The 21048-nt window shown below is 28.2% G+C and overlaps 1 protein-coding gene across 2 annotated transcripts in view; it reads right to left on the minus strand.

The window, feature by feature from the left end:
- The window catches only part of LOC142324720 (glucose dehydrogenase [FAD, quinone]-like), a 182379-nt gene that overhangs the window by 74045 nt on the left and 87286 nt on the right, over window positions 1-21048 (minus strand). Inside the window, exon 1 of one of the 2 annotated variants that reach the window (XM_075365637.1) lies at window positions 15398-15561. The exons of the other annotated variant lie outside the window; for it this stretch is intronic. The gene's annotated coding sequence lies outside the window, so the exon portion shown is untranslated. Of the gene's footprint in view, window positions 1-15397; window positions 15562-21048 lie in introns of those variants that run through there. 2 annotated transcript variants of the gene reach the window in all.

Here is a 21048-nt window from a genome sequence, read left to right on the forward strand (position 1 = left end):
TTAACTTTTAAGTTAAAAACCACTGGATCTGCAGCTTCTTAATCTTCATTCCAAATTTAGCTGATTTACTTATTGTTCAATTTTAACTGAACAGATTAAAGTTATTGTAACGTTATAAAAAAAAAAAATTAAATTTAAATAAGTGTGCATAAATGTCCCCAAGTTAAAAAATCAGTCTGTGAAAATCTCAATGGGAAGAAACCTTTGTTTTGATAACAATAAAGACAATACGTGCAGAGAAACGACGTAAATTGCTATCAAATGTCAGCTAAGATACTTAAGAAGGAAGAAATATATTTTATTTTACTGCGTTTGTAGTTCAGAAAAAACGATGTAGAAACATTTTGTGTACTACCGTACATGAGCTAAAGCTGTCTGAAATGTGAAAATATGTTTTTTCTCGAGTTTTCCGCATGATTTACTTAAATTCTTGAGTGAAAATACTATAAATATCAGGGTACATTTACTTATTCTACAATAATCATCCTTTACTAGGCAATGACAATGGCAAATCATTAATTTTTCTTTTAAAACGTTCACTATGTAGGGCAATGTACTTTTTCGTAAAAAAGCTTGTCTTAAGTTAGCTAAAAAATACTTACAAGACTAACCCCGAAGAATTTCCTCTACAAATGAAAACACATTAATCAAAATCTGTTCGTTTCAAAAAAAAATATTTCTTTAACACATATTTGACAAACAAATAAAACAAAACATGAGGGTCAAATTCGAAACCTTTGTCTTTTCGGAAACCGGTAAAAAATTTAAAATCCCACATTATAGTTTGTTTCTACTTTTTTCTGAAAGATGATAAAAGCACATAAAGAAAACCATATGATTAGTAGTGACAGAATTATCTACATCAAAACTGGCTTTACTAGTTTCCTAAATATTATATTTTGAAGAATTCATCTTTAAATTATTTTAGAATTAACATTTAAATCGTATAATATTTAACTTGTAACATACAGTCTTTATTTTTTTTATTAACCTTTATTTATAGTAACAAATTTAGAATTACTTTTCTTAATAGTTTCTACTATTCAGTTTAGACTTATCTTAAATTATCTGTTCGTATTAATCTTCATTTATTGATTATATCTGTATATAGATATATTTTTTTTTTTACTAACTTTCGAAGAAAAATACAGTATTACTTTCGGTCGCACGGTGTGAATGGGGGGGGGGAGGAGAAATTGAATTTTCTTTATATTTTAAGCTATGAGGAGTGCGAAAATAAACCATTGATTCCCAAAGTGGTCCAGGTGGACCCCCAAGGGTCCACCTGGGTCCCAAGGGTCCAAGACTCGACGGAAGTCTACGTTGGCGTGACAAAAAAAATGGGGGTTCACAATTCGTAAGCGGGGGTCCACGAAAATTCATCTGGTTTCGATAGTGAAGAACAAAAATGTTGGCTTGACTTTGCGTATCAATCTAGGCAGATAATGTTTTGAGAAGCTCAGCGACTGTTACTTGTAAAAACTTGCATATTCCATATTCAGTACAACGATATTCAGCTTCAACTTGTAATTAATGCTGTTAACAAGATAAGAAGCAATGCATTGAATACGCGTTTATTTGCCCAATTGTGCGATGAAAATGATGAAGACTTCCAGCGATTGCTCTTACATACTGAAGTACGCTGGTTGTCGAAAGGTGCATGTTTAACAATATTTTACTCACTTTTTGAATCAGTTTTAGAGTTTCTGGAAGGTAAAGATTCAGATTTCAAAGAAAACCTGATCACTTTGAAAGCTGACATCGCGTATTTGACAGATTTGTTCAAAAACTTTAATGACATTAACTTACAATTACAAGGGGACAGTCTCAATTTAATAAAAACAAAGGGTGTAATTTCAGCTTTTTTTGGAAAATTGAAATTTATGAAACAAAATATTAGTCGGCGCGTATTTTCCCAGTTTTCAAACTTGTCACAGGTAGAATGCCTTGATGAGGATATTCAGACATACGTTCAACATTTAATCGCCCTGCATGATGACTTCAAAATCAGATATGAAGATATTCTGACGATGGAAATACCACCACGGATCATAAATCCATTTGATGAAACGGAAGTGGAGAATGTGATATTACAAGAGGAGCTACTCGAGCTTAGCACTAATGAGGAGCTGAAGGTGAAATTTAAAAGAGGGTATCAAACATTTTGACTACCAGAAAAATATCCTGGAAAGTGGGGAATTGCGAGAAAGCTTTTGATAGCGTTTCCCTCATCATATCTAGTCGAAAAAAGTTTTAGTGTCGTTACAAACTTTTTATCAAAAAAAAAGGAGCAGATTCAATATCACAGAACGGGGAGATTTGCGCTTATTCCTAACAAAACTGAAGCCAAATATTGATAATTTGCTCTCAATCCATCAAGTACATCCCTCCCATTAAAATTGTAACTATTTTGCGATTGTCATAGAGGAAGTACATTACGTTATTAATGTTTAATTTTAATTATATTACGACAATTTTATTATATTACATTGCAATATGATAACAATAATAATTAATAGTGTAATGATTACATATTTGAATAAACGCAACACAAAAAAATATACTATTTTTCTTTTGCTTTTTACCACTCTGAATGGGAAGTTTTCTAAATAAAATAAGTGAGAATGGATTGCTTTCTTGTGCTGTAATTAGATGTCAAAAAAGTAAAGTTGGATGGAAGCATGTTTTTTTATTGGCCAACTTTACTTTTTTGACGTCCACTCACAGCACAGTCAATCAAAAATCAACCGATCAATTCTCCCTTTTTTTCGGAAGCTGTTAGTTCGTGGAACTCAGCCGTAACGCAAATTTTCATAGTTAGATCTAATCTTCACATTTTCCGTCGACTGGAAATATGGTAGAAATGTAACTGCAGGGGGTCCACCGGAACCAGCAAAATTTTGAAAATGGTCTATGAGAAAAATAAGTTTGGGAACCTCTGACCTAAACTGTAATTTCCTTATATATATAAAGGCCAATGTATAAAATTGTGCCTTGAAAATCTCCAAAACTACAAGATCAATTTCACTGAAATTTAGATACGCTATAGCAAAGCATGTTAGAATTTTATGAAAATTGGTTGAGTCGTTCTTCAGTTATGCTCAATTTAAGGTCGACAACAGACAACATAACCTCAATTTGATATTATGAGTCAGTGGTGAGCGAGTTAAACTTCATGCTTGCATCTAGAGTCTACTAGTTATTTTTAATAATTTCATGAAATTACACTTATAATAATTTAATTTTCTTGTAAAAAGAAAATATATTTTAATATTAAATAAAAATTGAAAATTATATCTCTTTTAGGCGCCCTGTTTATTTTATGTTGTATATTTCTTGCGCAAAAAAATTATATAAAATAATTATACGATAAATATTATAGGTAATAACATTTAAACGTAGGTTTCGTTAACAAACTTCTTACGCAGAATGGCGCAAAATTTTTTAAAATTATTTTGTACTCACGCGCATAAAATTTCAAAAAATAAATATTCATCCAAATAAAACATTTTAAGATGTTTAAAAGTAAAACAACTTCTACTTAAAACAGTAAAAAATGAAACAACTCTTACACAGAAAAATTTACCATTAATTATCCTAACATGTCCATCGTTAACAGGCAGACAGCTGAAACCCGAAATTACAGTTTCGATTTCTGAATATTAATTTTATTCACTAAAGAATCGCAGAACACATCTACAAGGTATGTTTTTTCCATTAAAATATAAATTCAGAAAAGTGAATAAGTGTTTTTATCGATACACATGAATCAGAAATATCCGGAAAAACTTTCTAATAGTGTTGAAGGCATTGTACGTGCAATTATGTAGATAATTGTGTAAATGTGTAATATCTATTACATATGTAATTTTAAATTGTATTTGTAGCGAAACTGACTGTTTCGTAACGCTCAATATACTACTTATCTTCAGAACAACATTTATTTTAAAACACTGCAGACAGCAATTAGCAGAAAATTTAGACCACGTAATATTTACTTGACGTAAATTGTAGCTAAAAAATTGTAATTTGTAATACCGTTTTTGTAAATTAAAAAATTATATATTATTTCTTATTGTAAATAAAATCTGAATTTTTATCTAATAACTCATACAACTTGAATTTTCGCTTTACTTGTACCAAATAAGTAAATAATACCGGTAAATCTTTGAACAGTAGATCTCGCTAGTTTGTACTAAACGTTTACAAATTCAGCTCTAAAACCCAATTGAATTACTAAACTGAAAACTAACATAAATTAAGATTAAGGAGTATTTGATCCTAACTGATCAAGGAAGGTTTAATTAGTGCGCCAAAAACATAATCCTTTCTTGTTAGCATACCGCACGCACTCTTTCCAGAATCAGTTGACATCAATGATTAATGTCTATCGAGAAAATACTTCCGCTATATTCCCCCTTTTTTATTTATTTATTTGTGTCTTTTTTTGTAGATAAGTTATCCGAAGGGAAATATTAAAAATAATTTAAACAAAAATCAATCTAAGATAAGGAATTTACTTATGAACTGAGATAAGAGCGATCCTGTTTAATAGGGAAAAAATGGTCTCGAAGACATTAGTTAATAAATATGAAATGAAATCTAACGCTAACCGCTGGAAACAGTGTAGGGATAAGCTTTGTCAGGATTAAAAAAAGACCACGTATTCAGCTAGCGAAAGCTTTGCTTCTGTGTCGACTAAATCGACGTATTCATTCATCACTGCCTGCATAAGAAAGATAGCAGGTACAATTTTTAAACGGAAAATTTTATAAAAAATCATTACTATACTTTACTCGCATCGTAGCAAGAAATTTCATTAAATTGGAAAACTATTTTGGTAGTAAGTACGTCACGGACAAACAAACAAACAGACCAATTATCAAAAAGTTCGGTTAATTCAGGATCTTGTCAAAATTTATTCGGTAGTTTAAACTCAAATTCTTTTTCATTATTTTTTTGTTAAGCATTTTGAGCATAAAATAAATGTTATATATGAATGTGTTTTTGTATATATATATATATATATTATACAGTTTCGATTTGTTCATTTTAGTGAAGATTAAACGAGCTTTTTACTTCGGAATAAAATTTAACTTTTATTTAAATTATTCAAAATTACTTTTCTTCCATACTGTAAATTTGTCACTTTCGGCAAACTGATATTATCAACAAAAAAAATGAAAATTGTAAAAAATGTAAAAATGTAAAATGTTTCAAAAAATGTTGAAAAAATGTTAAATGTTAAATGAAAAATGAAATTTTTACTAAATAAATGAGATTTGATCTTTACGTAAATTTCAGTATATTTTATAATGTTCAGAAAACACGAATTTTATTTATAATTGTATTAAAACCCGCCTGGTTAATAAAAGCGATAGTAGGTTTCCCACCTACAACGAAATACTCGGACTCCATTCCCGGTTAGGAACAGGAAAAATTATAACGATCTACTCTAATGTTCCAAGTACCTAAGTAACTGAAATTACCTCAGTAGTTGATGTGATTTAAACAGAGAATAGTCTACATATTTACAAAACATTATTTGTTATTCGAAACTTATTAACACCTTACATTTAATATTTTGTAAAAACCAGATTTTAATTTTGAAAAATTAATATTTCTGAAAAACTTCCTGTATAAAGATCTTTAAATTTAAAAAAACAGCTGGAAAAGAATCACGTGACTTTTCCCGCTATTAATAATAATAATTAATGATTATAAAAAATAATAATTATTATTAATTATTATTAAATTATTAATTATAATAATTAATAAATAAAAAAAATAATAATAATTAAATGATTTAATAGTGGAGAATAATTTTTTTTTTAAATATTCATATATAAGGTTAAAGTAACAAATTTGTTTACGTAAAATTTTCTCTAAATTTAACATCTTCACCAAAGGGTAAAATAAGAAAAACAGAATTTTCCAAAAACCTTTCAGCATTTTAGGTCCGAGTCTTTAATTAAAAAAAAAATTGTAAACGTTTCTTTATAGCTCTATATATGAAGTATAAACTTTTTAAAAAATTCTGAAAAATATTTAAACCGATGGGAGATAAAGCAAAAGAACAAAAGATATACATTTTAATTGTAAGAGGTGGGGGGGGGGGGTGATTTTTTGAATTTTTTTTATATATAATTTATATATGCATTGTAAATAAAAAAATTTACTTTAATAAGGTTTTTTATAAAACGCCTCTGAAGAAAATCGAGATTGGTTTTTTCGCGATAACCCCCTACCCTCTAAACGTATTTTGAAAATAAATTAATACGATCAACGTCCTAAATATGTAAATATTTGAACCAAATTTGAAAAAAAAATCGGTTTTGTCAATCCTGAGGTATAAGGCCAAAAGCAGTGCGACACATACGTATATACATATGGTCTAAATGAACAAGTATATGATCTAGATTTTCAGCTAGATGTACTCGTTGGACACAAAACCGTAAAAATTTGCAAAAAAGAACCCCGATACCACAAGATATCATTATCACGTCATTTTTGATGCGATCACCATACTTTTCCCTTTATTATTATTATTATTATGCTTTTATGGGCAACATGGGACCACTTAAGACAATTTTAGTTGGATCTTTTCTGAGAAAAGCGTGTTATTTTACTCTTCCGAGCTGCCCAGTATTTCTTCATCCGTTCAGATCTTGCTTTCTTTTCTTCATCCGTAAACACCCTCTTCGTTGTATTTTGTCGTTTGTCTGTCTTTTGTTTAAATCTAATGCTTTTGTCTTTTAGCTTTGTAATTTTTCCAATTTTATTCTGTAGGTCAGTCAGGGAAATTCCCAGTTCTTTCATATCTTCTCTAATTTCTTTGATCCATCCTGCTTCTAGCTTTTGGAACCAGAGCTTTTCAATGATATTTCTTGACAGTCTTGTTTCCGGTGTCCTTATGAGATGACCAAAGAAAGAGATTCTTTTTTTCCGCATAGTATCAGTAACAGGCTCTATTTCTCGATACACCACCTCATTTGGCACAATCCACCATCGGCCTTCTTTTTGGTGTTTTTTATTGATACACGTTCTGACAATTCTCCTCTCTATTTTCAGAATTTTATCAATTCGGTTTTTCTGAGTGATTTTGAAAAGGGTATCGCTTCCGTAGGTGACTTCTGGCTGACTTTCCCCTTTAATATAGCTATTTTAGTTAGATTCACCGGGAAAGTAAAATATAATTGTAGATGATAATCAAAATGTAACCGGAAAACTTGTACAATCTAGGTTACTAATTTCAGTAATCATTTACACAAAAAGTTTTCCTGTTATTTTTGCGGTTAAGGTGAGAAATAATTTTTCGGAATTTTCAGTATAAAATCAATAATTTAATGAGCAGCAAAAGAAACAATTATCATTAATTAAACGATGGCCTTAAGGTAACATTAATGATTACAATAATAGAGTACACTAGACTTCTTTCCATATAAAATCGTAATTGACTTTTAGGCTACACAATATTAATTTTTAATTTAATTCGGTAACAGACAACAAAAATTAGATTACAAGCGTAAGTTGATTAATAATTTACGACTAAAAAAAATGAACTGATATGATAAAATATTTTTTTAATTTTTTTATTAATCCTGCAATATAAACTACGAAAATATAGTTTAAATTTTTTCAAATATTTTTTTAAACAGTCACGTAAAAAAAGTTTATTACGGTATTGTTTTACAACAAACATTTTATGTAATTACTATTTAAGATATGTCTATGTAAATTATTATTACGAGAGAAACATGTCACTTACTACACTTCATTTATTTAATTATTCTTAACTATTTTGAAATATAAGGATGACAATAAATGTTATTATTATTATATTTGTAAGCGTACATGGAGAATGCCATAACACTATTAAAATACTTTAAAATATTTAACGGATAATTATATACCGTATAATTACTTCTGAAAAGATCTTATTAAAGTAAGATTCCCATCCATTTTGGAGAGGCAGACAATTTTTTAAGTAAAAAAAAAAAAATGTTATTTATGAAATTGTTTATATTTTACGTTAAATAAATAAATACGAAAAATTCATTTCATTACCAATACAGATGTAAGCAGAAATAAAATTAAATTATTATTAACAATGAAAACAACGAACTATATAACTTCAACTGATTCAGCCAACATAGGTCATCATCAGGAGATACTTATTAAAAAATGTAAACTTATTGTTAACGCTATAGTATTTGTCAAATATTTTTGTTCACCTTCGGAAAAAATGCAATGTAGATTATCGTTTACGATAAAACAATGACTAAATCATAACAATTACAGTTATCTGTAATTGTTATGAATTAGTCATTGTTTTATCTTATTTTTTATAAAATAAGATTCTTAATTTGTGTTTCCTGATGATAGGCTGAAAGCTAAACTTACTCTAGTTGTAATTTTTGGCAAGGGGTTGATTTTTATTATTATATTTGAAAATTTCTTATTTAGGCTACTAATTATAATTCAATATTTCACGTTAATTCACCGATAACTCTTGAACGGCTGAAATGTTTTTAAGAAAATATACTTTGAACTACACAAGAAAAACTAACAGTAAAAAGTGATTTTTTCACAATATTTCTTTTACAATTCTGTTTTGGCTAATCAATAAAAAGAAAATAATTAAATGTACAAATAAATATATGATGCTCTTTTTTAATTAATTTTACGAGGGGAATGGAAACTAGATTTAGAGGCTACTTTTAATTGCCAAACAGGTTAATAAACTCTTTTTTCACAGATTACACGAAAACAACCGTATTTATTCGAGTACCCCCGCACTTTTTTTCTTAGAATTGGAGAGAAAAAATAAGGGTGCGGGGCTTATTTGAAACATAGCCTTTTTAGCCGGGATAATTTATGTAAAGTAAACGTTTTCTTAGAAGTACCTAAATTCAATCGCATAAATATAGTTACATTAGGCTTTCGTTTATCAATACCGGATGCCGTTTATACAGAATACATCCTTAATTATTAACATCCTGTTCATATTATCGATAGGAACGAAGTTACGTTATTTTTATAAAACCGATTCATAGGCTGCATTCGGTTCTAATGTCACTACAGTTACAGTATCGGTTACCCATCGTCGTCTTGTCCATTCCCAATAATCACTGTACTGTTTGTATATGTGGACGGTTATGTGCATTTTATCTGTTTAGTCTATCTTGTAGAGTTTAATACGGTGATTTATTTTAATTACGGCATTAAAATAAGTACAAAAGAGCAGCGTCTACGATCTTTTACGATAAATGAAAAACTGCGCGTTATGGAAGAGGCTGAAAAAATTGTAAATCGGGCGGCAGGAAGAAAATTTGACGTAGATGAAAGCTGCATTCGAGACTGGCGTAAGAAGAAACAACTTCTGGTGAAAGGCACTGGTAATAAAAGGGCTTTTCGTGGCTTAAAACCAAAATACACAGACGTAGAAAAAAAATTGTATGAGTTTGTTATGGAAAAAAGGAAATGCGGTTATGCTGTCTTGACAGAAATGTGTCCATCATATGCTGGTGAAATCGCTAAATCGTTGAATAAAGTTGATTTTAAAGCAAGCCGTGGGTGAATAACACGATTTTTTGCAAGAAATAATTTATCAATAAAACGAAAGACCACCGTTTCTCAACGACTTCCAGACGCTTACGAACAAAAAATATTACATTTTCACAAATACATAATAAATCTTAGAAAAGATAAAGGCTGTTTGCCTTCTCAAATAGGAAACGCTGATCAAACCCCCGTATATTTTTAAATGCCATTTGACAAAACCGTAAACAAAAAAGGTGTTACGATTGGAACTGGTGGTAATGAAAAACAAAGATGTAGCGTTATGCTTTGCATTACTTCTAACGGATCAAAATTACCTCCTTACATTGTTTTTAAAAGAAAAACTCTGCGTACCGTACAGGTAAATGGAGTTATTATCAGAGCACAGGAATCAAGTTGGACGAAACCTTAATTTTAGATCGGATCAGGTGTGTATGGCAAAAGCGATCAGGAGATTTACTTAATAAAAAAAATACCGGTTTGCTAGTAATGGATAGTTTTCGAGGGCATACGACCGATAAAGTGAAAGATATTTTAAAAAAGGGTATGACAGACCAAGTAATAATTCCAGGCGGATTGACATCTCTATTGTAACCGCTAGATGTCTGCATTGATAAACCGTTCAAATCTGCATAAAACAACTGTACAGTAAATGGATGGCTGATAAAAATCTCTTCCTCACGCCTACAGGAAGAATCAAACGCCCAGATTTTACCTAGATTTGTGTTTGGATAAAAGATGCTCGGGAAGATATTTCCACGGAATTAGTAAGGAAAAGTTTTAAAAAATCCGGAATATCTAATGAATGAACTTAATGGTAGTGAAGACGGTCATCTTTGGCAGAGCGACGTGGAAACTACCGGTAACACTTTTACAGACATTAAGAGTGACAGTGATTAATTAAAAATAAAACCCCATATTAAAAAGCGTATTGAAATGATCCTTTTCAACATGATACTTTCTTTTCGTTTTACTGGCCTACTGATTCTGAATTTAACTAGTACTTACGGTAATTAATTATTAGTGTAATATTAATATTGTAATTTAAATGAACGAATTAAATGATTTACTTTTTGAATATTTTCGTATTTACCTATTTTTTTTATCATATCTGTTGCACTTTAAAATACCGGTATATACAAGATTTTTTTTTTAGATTTTCGGTCCGGGAAATCGAGGTGCGGGGCTTAATCGTGGGCGGGAGGTACACGAATAAATACGGTATTTTGTTACCGTAGTAACCGGCGAAAGCGTTAAATGATAACTTTAATCTTAGACGCGGAAGAGGACAAGTCTTGTTCATTGGTATAACTTTTATCGGCTTTTCTATTCAGATTATATTGTAGTAACCTGCGCGAAGGTCAATTTATAACTGTAATCAATCTTACCCCTCCAGTTTACTTTCTATTTAGAGCAGCGAAAAAAGCAGCGTATCGCAACAGATTGACACGATTGACGAACTGAAAACGGCATACGTAAGAGACATTCCAGTACATCAGCCGGTTAAACTGTTTGAAAACAAGTTGAAACGAGTTCAGTGTTGTATTGTTTGAGTAGGTCATTTTCAACAACCTACCGGGTTGGTCTAGTGGTGAATGCGTCTTCCCAAATCAGCTGATTTGGAAATCGAGAGTTCCAGCGTTTAAGTCCTAGTAAAGCCAGTTATTTTTACACGGATTTGAACACTAGATCGTGGATACCGATGTTCTTTGGTGGTCGGGTTTCAATTAACTACAAATCTCAGGAACGGTCGAACTGAGAATGTTCAAAACTGCACTTCATTTACACTCATACATATATATCATCCTCATTCATCCTCTGAAGTATTATCTGAACGGTACTTACCGGAGGTTAAACAGGAAAAAGAAGGTCATTTTCAACACCTTTTATAGACATTTCCAGTTATTGTAATATCCGTTTCTATAAAGTAATGAAATAAAAATACAAAGTAATAATTAAGAAAGTTTCGTCATTACATTTTCATAATTTCAGTGCAACTTTCTGAACGCATTGTACATTTCTTAACACGTATCCAAAGACCATTTAAGTTAGTCTAATCTTTCTCCATTAATTTCTCATTAAGATAACAGTTTATTTTGTCTAATGTTTTTAATTATTTCTTTTTAATAATAAAAATATGGAATTTAAAAAATCTTTTAAATTAAATTTAAAAAATTATTATTAAAATCGAACGATTATCCGAGCTAATCCTAAACTATTTTCTAGTATCCAAAACATATATACTTATTTTTATCAACGTGAAGTTAATTTTAAATAAAATAGAGACGTGGATAAATACCGTATATAATAATTTTTAAGGAACACTAATAATATTAACGTAAAATTAAATATTTTCAAATTTATAAAATTAAAACTGCTTTGTATATACTTTTTTTATACTAATTTTCATTAATATTTGTAAAACAGAAATTGAAACCAGGAGGAGATAAGTTTTGAAAATATTATATTTGTGTTCTGACCATTTCTTGTGCAGCATACATTGACTTTTTTTCTTCACAATCAAATACAAAATTTATTTTATTTTATGGTCCTTTTTAAATACAGGAATAAGAAAATGAAATCAATAAGGTATCTTAAAAAATCAATGCGCAGACGTATACCGATCGAAGAACATTATGTTTTGTTTATTACACTGCTATACAGGATTTAATTTATTATTATCTTATATTTATTATTCGGATAAATAAATTTCCTTTAATTTAAAATAATTTATAATTTTTGATCGGCGGAGCCACTGCTCCGCTGATTTCTGTGTCACTACCCAATTTACATTAGAGATAAATGATCATAGCAGTCGATGCCCGTAAGTAATCTCACGAAAACAAATCACCTTTGAATAATTTTTAAAAATAGTTTTATTTTTTAAGTTTCTAAAATAATAATTAATTTTAAATGAAATAAGTTATTATAAAAGAAACTTTCAGTAAAATATTAAATCATTTTTTTACAAATCGTTGTGTAAGTTATCAGTTATAAAAAATATTTATCGCTATTAGTTAAAATTTTCTGTTAACATTTGTGGAGACAAAAACCGCAGATTTAATAATTAATTATACCTAACAAAAAGAAATTATAAATTTAAAACCGCAATAAAGTGATGATATGCAACAAACAAATTTGTTAAAATTATGTGACGCTGAAAGTTTTTATCGGCGTATAATTCATCGAACGTAAATAACACATGGTACACCGAACTTTACCAATGAAAATGTCCTTCAAGGCCATTTCTGTAGCGATATGATAAATTATTAAATGCTGTTTTTTTTTCCATTATATTTAATAAAAATCTACTTTGTATAAATAAAATGCTATGTAATTACACATTTTTTTTATTTATTTATGAAATATTAAACAAACGGTTTGTAATATTATTCTTTTCGAACAGTAAGTAGAACGTTACGCTGAAGTTTGTCGTCAACATTTAAAAAAATATATATATTTTATTAAAATATTTCTGCATTATAATAACCCAGTACTAAAAACAAGTTTGCTGTGTTTTTCATACATAAAGATATGCATTTTTTTATATGACCTAAAATCTCTTTATAATAATATATTAATTAAACATTATACAAATAGATGGGGGAGGAACCTCAACAACACATGCGCTTTAAATCACGCAAGCGCTCAAAATATTTCCCCCTAATTCAAATTTATTTATATTCATGCCATGCGCAGTAGGAAAGGCTCTCGTGCACAGATGCAAAAAAATGTCTAGTATATATATATATATATATATATATATATATATATTAAGACTAATTTAAAAAAATAAAAATAAATTTTTAAGTTATTTTCATTAATCCATTTATTAAATACACATTTCATTTTTTATTTTTTTTTTTTTTTACATAGTGAACACAGCCGTGTTGGTATTATGAATTCATCCTGAAGAAATAACATAAAAACAAAATGAGCTATTTCAAAACCGATAGCTCAAGAATCGAATTTTATAGTTCCAAATTATACTCTGATATTATATTTCAACAAAAACAAAAAAAGAAGGATTAATAAACTATAATAACTAATTTATTTTTAATAATAAATCAACAAAAAAAAAGAAAAGAAAAATACAATAAATTACTTCGTAAATAAATTTAACGACAAAATTTTAACGTAAATTAAAATTTATGCGATAAGTAAAATTACACGTAGTTCTGGGTTTTATACTTAACGGATAATATATTCAGGTATAACTAATGACGATTTATTTTAAACAGAGAATAGTCTAAACAGAGAAGCTATTTTACTAAAGGAAAAATAAATATTTTTAATACGTTTAAAGTTAAAACATTTACGCTAAAATATGTATAAATGATAGGTAACCGTAATAAATATTCATTAAAACTATTTATAGTAGCTGTCATGCTCAATAGATAGCTAATCTATTTATTTTAAAGCGATAAAAAAGTTATGCCCGATTACAATCACTTTATAATAGATGAATTTTGTAGCTATGAAAATGCCATTCCTGACCGGGATTCGAATCCGGAACCTCTGGATGAAAGATCGATACGCTACCGCTTAGCAATAGAGAACGGAGGATAATAATCCTTTCTGATCAATACAAAGAAAATCATAAAGTTCAAAACGCAAAAACTTAATCGTAAAATATTTTTTTTATAATAAAATTATTTCATTTGAAAATAATAACATTTTTTTAAATATTTTTGTAATATTTGTGAATACCTTCCGCGCCATGAGAATAAGTTAAAAAGTAGGCCTATTTTGTAATCGAAGATAAATTTTAAATCTTAATTAATCAGAAAATAATAAAATTATGATTAACTGTTTATTTATAAATAAAAAATGATTCTCTTACATAACCGATGAATTTATTTATTTATTTATTTAATAATTAGTTAATTTTAAAATAACATCCTGGTAATTTATAATTCTCTGTTTAGATGTTTATTTATTAATATTATTACTTTTTTATTGCATAAAATTAACTTTTTTTTTTTATAGTGAATAAAATTTTAATTAAATTATAGTTGTTTGGTTTTAATCCACTGTAACCCGATTAAGATAATTAATCTGTAATTGTTCTAAAGTGAATACATCAAGCAAATTGTGCAGTGTGGTTTAAAAAAATATTAAATTTAAATATTTCTTAATTTCTATTGCAACATTTTTTTCTCATGTACAACAAATACATTTTTTTATATTATATATATATATATTATATTTTATATTATATATATATATATTTTATATTATATATATATATACATTTTTAGGTTTATTATATACATATGTAGGTTTATTACTTTAAAAAAGAAACATAAATGTTATTTCGTAAATAATATGCTTATTGTTAAAAATGCTGTTCTCTAATAAACACCGGTTCATATAAAAAACTTTTAATATACAAATGATTTTTCCAGAGCTTTTTTTAACGGATAACTTTTTTTTTAAATTAAAATATTTTCAATAGTTATTAAAAATAAATATAAATATTTTAATGGAAAATTCAACTAGCATTATCTTCAATTAAAACTTTATTCGACTAAAACTTCAACTAGATTTATTTGATAAACTGTTGTTTTTTTTTTTTTTTACTTGTATAATGTTATAAATTTAATTAACTTGGATTCATTTATAGTCTATTTATTTTTCTTTGAATTAATATTATTTGATTTTGGTACTACATCCCTGCGATTTACGTAATTTAAAAAACAACATTAATTTTTAAAAAAACACAAGAATAAACCATTAATTTTTACAAAATCACCATTACAAAAAGATATTTATATAATTTAAAAAATTACTCGATAAAATCAATAAATTTAATTTATTTCATCTCTTTACTTACTGTAAAATTTGAAAAGCAGAATCCACTGATAAACAATAATTTAAGATAATCGTAGATAGCGTTGCGATCGAGAAAGAGAGGGACAGATAACGATAGCAGAAGAAAGAGAGATCGAAACACAAACGAGATCGACTGAATAAGAAGAGTGTGTGCGTGTCGTTCGAGCGACGAGAATCGAGTGCCAGGTTTAACAAGTAAGCACAGCGACTCCGTGAGGGCCAACCCCCATGTTAGACGCTCGTCCATCCATTAGTCCGTCGTCCCGTTGGTTGTTATACGACCTGGTGACCTTCACGATGAACATTTTACATGTAAGCCGACTAAACGAAGAGCTTTATAATTGATTTTACGAATTATTTTAATTTTTTCTCGTGTAGATATATTTGACGTAAAAAATTTAAGAATTAAAGAAATTAAAGAATTGATAATTTAAGTTCATTTTATTACTAATAATTTCAACACTTTTTCTTTTTCTAAACCCTAATAAATTAATAAAACTAAAATCTGGCCGATACTTATGACTTGCGGCTTCAACATATTTAAATTAAATAAATGTAATTTCAATAGGGCGATTTTTTTAGTTTCAAACAATCGGTTAAATACAAAATTACCTGACTAATTTTATTAACCCTTCAATATATATGCTTACCCTTTTATCTTAAAAGTACAGTCTTGCTAAAGAACGAACATTTATTCTTTTCTAAAGACAATACGTAAAAGTCATATTTCAGAAGGCAGGAACCTTATAAATTTTACTCTTTTATTTTACGCTGTCGAGATGAATCCGTTAAGTTTTTTTTATATCGGTCTTCTTAATTGACAGCCGTAAAAGAATAAATTATTATCTGACATTAGCCGGCCATATTTGTATACGATTAGTTTGAATGCCTCTTCGTGGACCGACAATTAGAATTTATCTAAATTTGTAAATTAATATTAATATTATTTAAAGCATTATAAATGAACGGGTAGAAAATATTTTCAAGAACACCTGAAATCTCCTTAATAAATTAATCTCTTTGGCTACTAAATTTCTTGAGAAATTAAAGGGGCTACCTAAAAAAAGTACATTAAAATTTATTTCAAATTCCAATGTTATTTCCTAATAAAAAACGAATACCTACCCGGTTAAGATAGCATAATAACCAGAGAGAGACCTGTTTTTCTCATTCGGCTAAGCCTAAACAATGATATTTTTATTTAAATAATAACTTATAAAATTTACTGATTTAGTTAAAAACCTAATTGTCAGTCTTCGAGGAGGAATTCAACGAAATGGTATACAAATTTGTCCGGCTAATTTCAGATATTAATTATTTCTTTTATGGCTGATAAAAAAAAAATTAACACATTCATCTCATGTAGAATAAAATTATAAAAGAGCTAAATTTATAAGGCTCCTGCTTCCTGAAATATAACTTTTACATGTCTTTAAAAACGGAAAAATATTCCCTTTTTATCACGGTTGTACTTTAAGGTAGAAGGGTTAAATCTTTTCTTTTTAAAAATGGGTTGGTAAAAAGTTTATATCAAACGATGGAGTCATTATAAAAAAATCTTCATTTTAAAAAAATAAATAACAATAATAATCAGTTTTTAACTAACTTTAAATGAAGAGGTTCTCAGTTCAACTCGTAAATTTCGAAACTTCCAAGATTTATTCTTTAGGTATTTTTAAAGTTTCTTTCAGTATTTTTAGACTTTTATTATTCTATTAAAGAACTGAACCGATTTCAATTTTTTTTCCATTTTCCAGTGTAAATGACTAATGTCTATTACAGGCATAAGTATTTCCCAATAATTTTAATTGAAACGTTTTCAAACGAAAAGATATAAACGATTCAAAAAAATTGTCGTTTTTTCCGTCATCGTAGGTTGTATTCGATTTTATCGTAGGCCGATGATAACAAACCGATATTACTTTATTTTAAATAATTTTCATTCAAAAAATAAAATGAAAAAATTAGTTTAACATCATAAAATTTATCCTTTCACTTCAAGAGATTTATAAGTCTTTTTACATTGTTTCTGTGAATTCTTTCTCTTATTTTTATCAACAGTTTTCTCACTCTCTTTTTTAATGCAGGCGCGGGAAAATATTTTTAAGCACACTTAAATAAGAAATAAAAAGTCAAATAAACCGTTTAAAATACGGAAAAAAAATCCGCCCTAAAAAACATACAAAAAATTTTTTTCAGTTCTTCTTTAAATGTTTACATTTTGATGTTGGCGTCAAACGAATTAAACTTTAGTAAGTTGTTTGTACTGTTAACTTGGCGCCGTCTTCAAAAAGTAAAAAATTTTAATTAAATTGAAAAATAACATTTTTACCGACTTGTCGAAGAAAAGTACGGTGATAGTGGGAAGATGAAAATGACCTTGTTCTGCGTTTTAAGCTATGAAGAGTACGAAAATACCGTTCATTTAAAATCGGATAGGCCTATGTAAAAAATTTTGTGGCTCGAAAATTTCCAAACCTACCAAATCTATTTCATTGAAAGTTAAATATGCTGTAGTAGTGTATCTGAAGTTGTGCATGTGAAACTTCTATGGAGATTGATCGAGTCGTTTTTGAGTTACGCTCAATTTAAGGTTGAAAAAATCTGAGCGGGGCAAGTTAGAAGCGTAGTTCGACACGTTGCTGCAAGTTGGAACGTTGGCCTTTCTTTAGCTACGGTATATATTGTTGACAAATTAAACTAAAAACATATCAAAATATTGAAACTAAATTAAATTAACGAAAGAAAGTCTATCTTCTCGCGCAGAACTGTACAAGAGTTTTTTTTTTTTTATTTTTAATGCATTTCTTAAATCGCTTTCATTATTTTTTGAAGTTTATTTGCAATTTCCTCGTAAACCATTGTCTGTACAATGTTACCAGTAGTATTATATTAAACGTGTTGTATTTCCCCCAAAAAATGATTATAATAATTTTCATCTATATCCAGTCGTAGAAGTCTTTGTCTGCTACAGATATTCAAAAAATCATGCAAAATAACTAACAATTCTGTGATCGGTAGACCTCGCTTATTTTTACTGAATTTAAAGATTTGAACTCTTCAAAACAAAATAATATTAAAATAAAATTAGAAATATCGATTTTTATTGGCCGTGAAAGTTTCAGCTAGCGGGCCAAAAATATTTTTACTGTATCGATTGACATCTGTCAAGGAGGTGGTACATAGATGTCAGAAGAGTATGAAAAATAAATTCATCGAAAACTAACGAAAGCTTAAGTATTTATAATGTCAATAATACTATAATTGCTGAAAACTAAATACCAAATACTATAGTCTGAAAACCACAATGCTGATTGGTAATAAGATGAATTTATCTTAAAAACAAAGGTTACGGTTAATGGTGGAATAAAATGTGAAATACTGAAGTAATTTAAGCGTAACCGTTTAGACAGGTTAAAAATGACGGTTGAGGCCAGTAGTAGGTCGCGTTAATGAGTGGAGAGAGATACCTGACGGTAGCTTGGGTGAGGAATGACTTCATCGCCCCTCTCGATACCCTTCCAAGAAAATTAACAGCAGCAATTTTAAAACGGAAAATTTTATGAAAACGTTACACATAAGTTATTCCTCTTACCGCAAGAAACGTTACTGAGAAAGTTCATAAAAATTTCGAAACTCTTTGAACGTAATGCATACTAACATATCGCACAAAATCCATCACCAGTAGACAAAATTACAAACTTTCATAACTTCATACGTACCAAAATCATAAATTATTAACTTTTACAATAATCGTCGATTACCTAAGATTGTAAGAAAAATTGTATTACGCATAGAAATATCTTTCCTTGTAATTTCGTTTAGGTATCACGACAAACAGTTGTAGATGATCGAAATTAAACACTAGTTAATCTCGAAAACAGTATATCCATTGTAAGGAATAACCAGCATCCAATATACCGGACAAAGGAAGATGAGCAGTGACGTTTCCTTGCCTAATGAATTAATCCGAATGTACTGTAGCACACTATATAAAGCCAATCGAAATTTACGTGATATTCAATCCTAAAAGTCATCACGCCTTTACTCTATCCACCAGCGGCATTGAATTAAAAGAGAACAACATTACTTTCAGAGAAAAATCTCTAAATAATTCATCTTGCTAATGATGTGCTTAACATAAAAAAAACAGCAAACAAAAACAAACAAACTGGATTCATATATTGAAAGAATGCGAGAATGAAATCTTTAACGGTCTAATTCACTATCAGCCACGATTTCCAAGTTGTGAATAATTTTCTTAATCTTTGCTACGGTAAAAATTGGAAAAATAGTCGGTGCCGTGTGCAACTATAAAACTTAAATCAGTAGCCTAGATTACGTTTTTTTTTCTCTTATTTTTAGAACAGCCTGTTTTTTTATGTTTCAAAGATTATGAATGGAAAAGAATCTGTTCTTATATTATTCTATGATGTCAGGCAGTAAAAAAGAAAACTTTTACGATAAGAATTCACAGTTATTTTTTGTTGAAAAATTGCGTAAGTTAAACCATAAAAACGAATTAAAAGGAACGATAAAAAAAAACTTCCTTTGATTTTTATTTTTATCCGTTTCACAAATCTTGGAAAATAGATAAATTAATAAATATGATAATTAAAGCAAATTTGTAAACCGAAAATTTTATAACTTTTAAAAAAAAATATTTTTATGATCACTTTTTTTACAAAAATTGAACTTTAGTTACCTTAAAAAAAAATTAAAACAGTAAATCAAAGAGATCCGATAATAAACTTCGTTTAACTTTCATGTTATTTTTTATTAAGAGTGAAAAAAATTAGTAAAAAAGAGGTTTACAAATTTTTAAAAATGTCCAATTAATACATTTTATTAAGGGTAAAATTAAAATTATTATTAACAATATTACTAAAAATCATTTTAAAAATAAAACGGTTTCTTAAAATGAAATAAAAACTTCATCTTTTCATTCTTAAATCTCTTAATTTCATAAAGCAATATTTTTAATTTTACAATGAAATAAGTTAAAAAGAAATAAAAATATGAAAGATATAACAAAATAAATAACTAAGAAAATAAATAAGAATCACCTACCTTCTTCAGTTTGTAGCAGCAATAAATAGAATATTAATCACACAGATTTTATTAAATATATATTGAAAAACTTCAAGGACTTAATAAAAGAAAAAAAAGAAAACGTGAGTATAATATTACACTAAAAGAAAAAAAAAATTAATAGTTCCAGCTGATAAAGTAGAATATGAGAAATATATCCAATTTATTCATACATCCGTTTTATTATAACAAAAGTTCTTTCAGTGTTTTGTTATTTTCATCCTTTAATGTTTTAATTACCAGTAACAAAAAAATAATAAATTAAAAAAAATTGAATTTACACATTTGGTATTGGTTTACCATATCCATAAAAAAATAACAATTTTTATCGCAGTAGAATTCAAATCGATTAGCATATTAGACGCTGATAAATACTGATAATACTGAATTAATTAATTAATTTGATTAACTATATCAAATTAATTAAATAATTGCTTTTATATGGATGGGAATAAAACGAAAATGAAACCGTCGGTTTGTTTTTTCGGCAGTTGTGAGTGGCCTGTATTTCTACAGGGCTTTAACCTACCAGATCTGGGGAAAAAATTGGACAGAAATATT

This window comes from Lycorma delicatula, chromosome 5 (assembly GCF_047948215.1).
Source record: "Lycorma delicatula isolate Av1 chromosome 5, ASM4794821v1, whole genome shotgun sequence".
In the NCBI taxonomy this organism is placed as follows: Eukaryota; Metazoa; Arthropoda; class Insecta; order Hemiptera; family Fulgoridae; genus Lycorma; species Lycorma delicatula.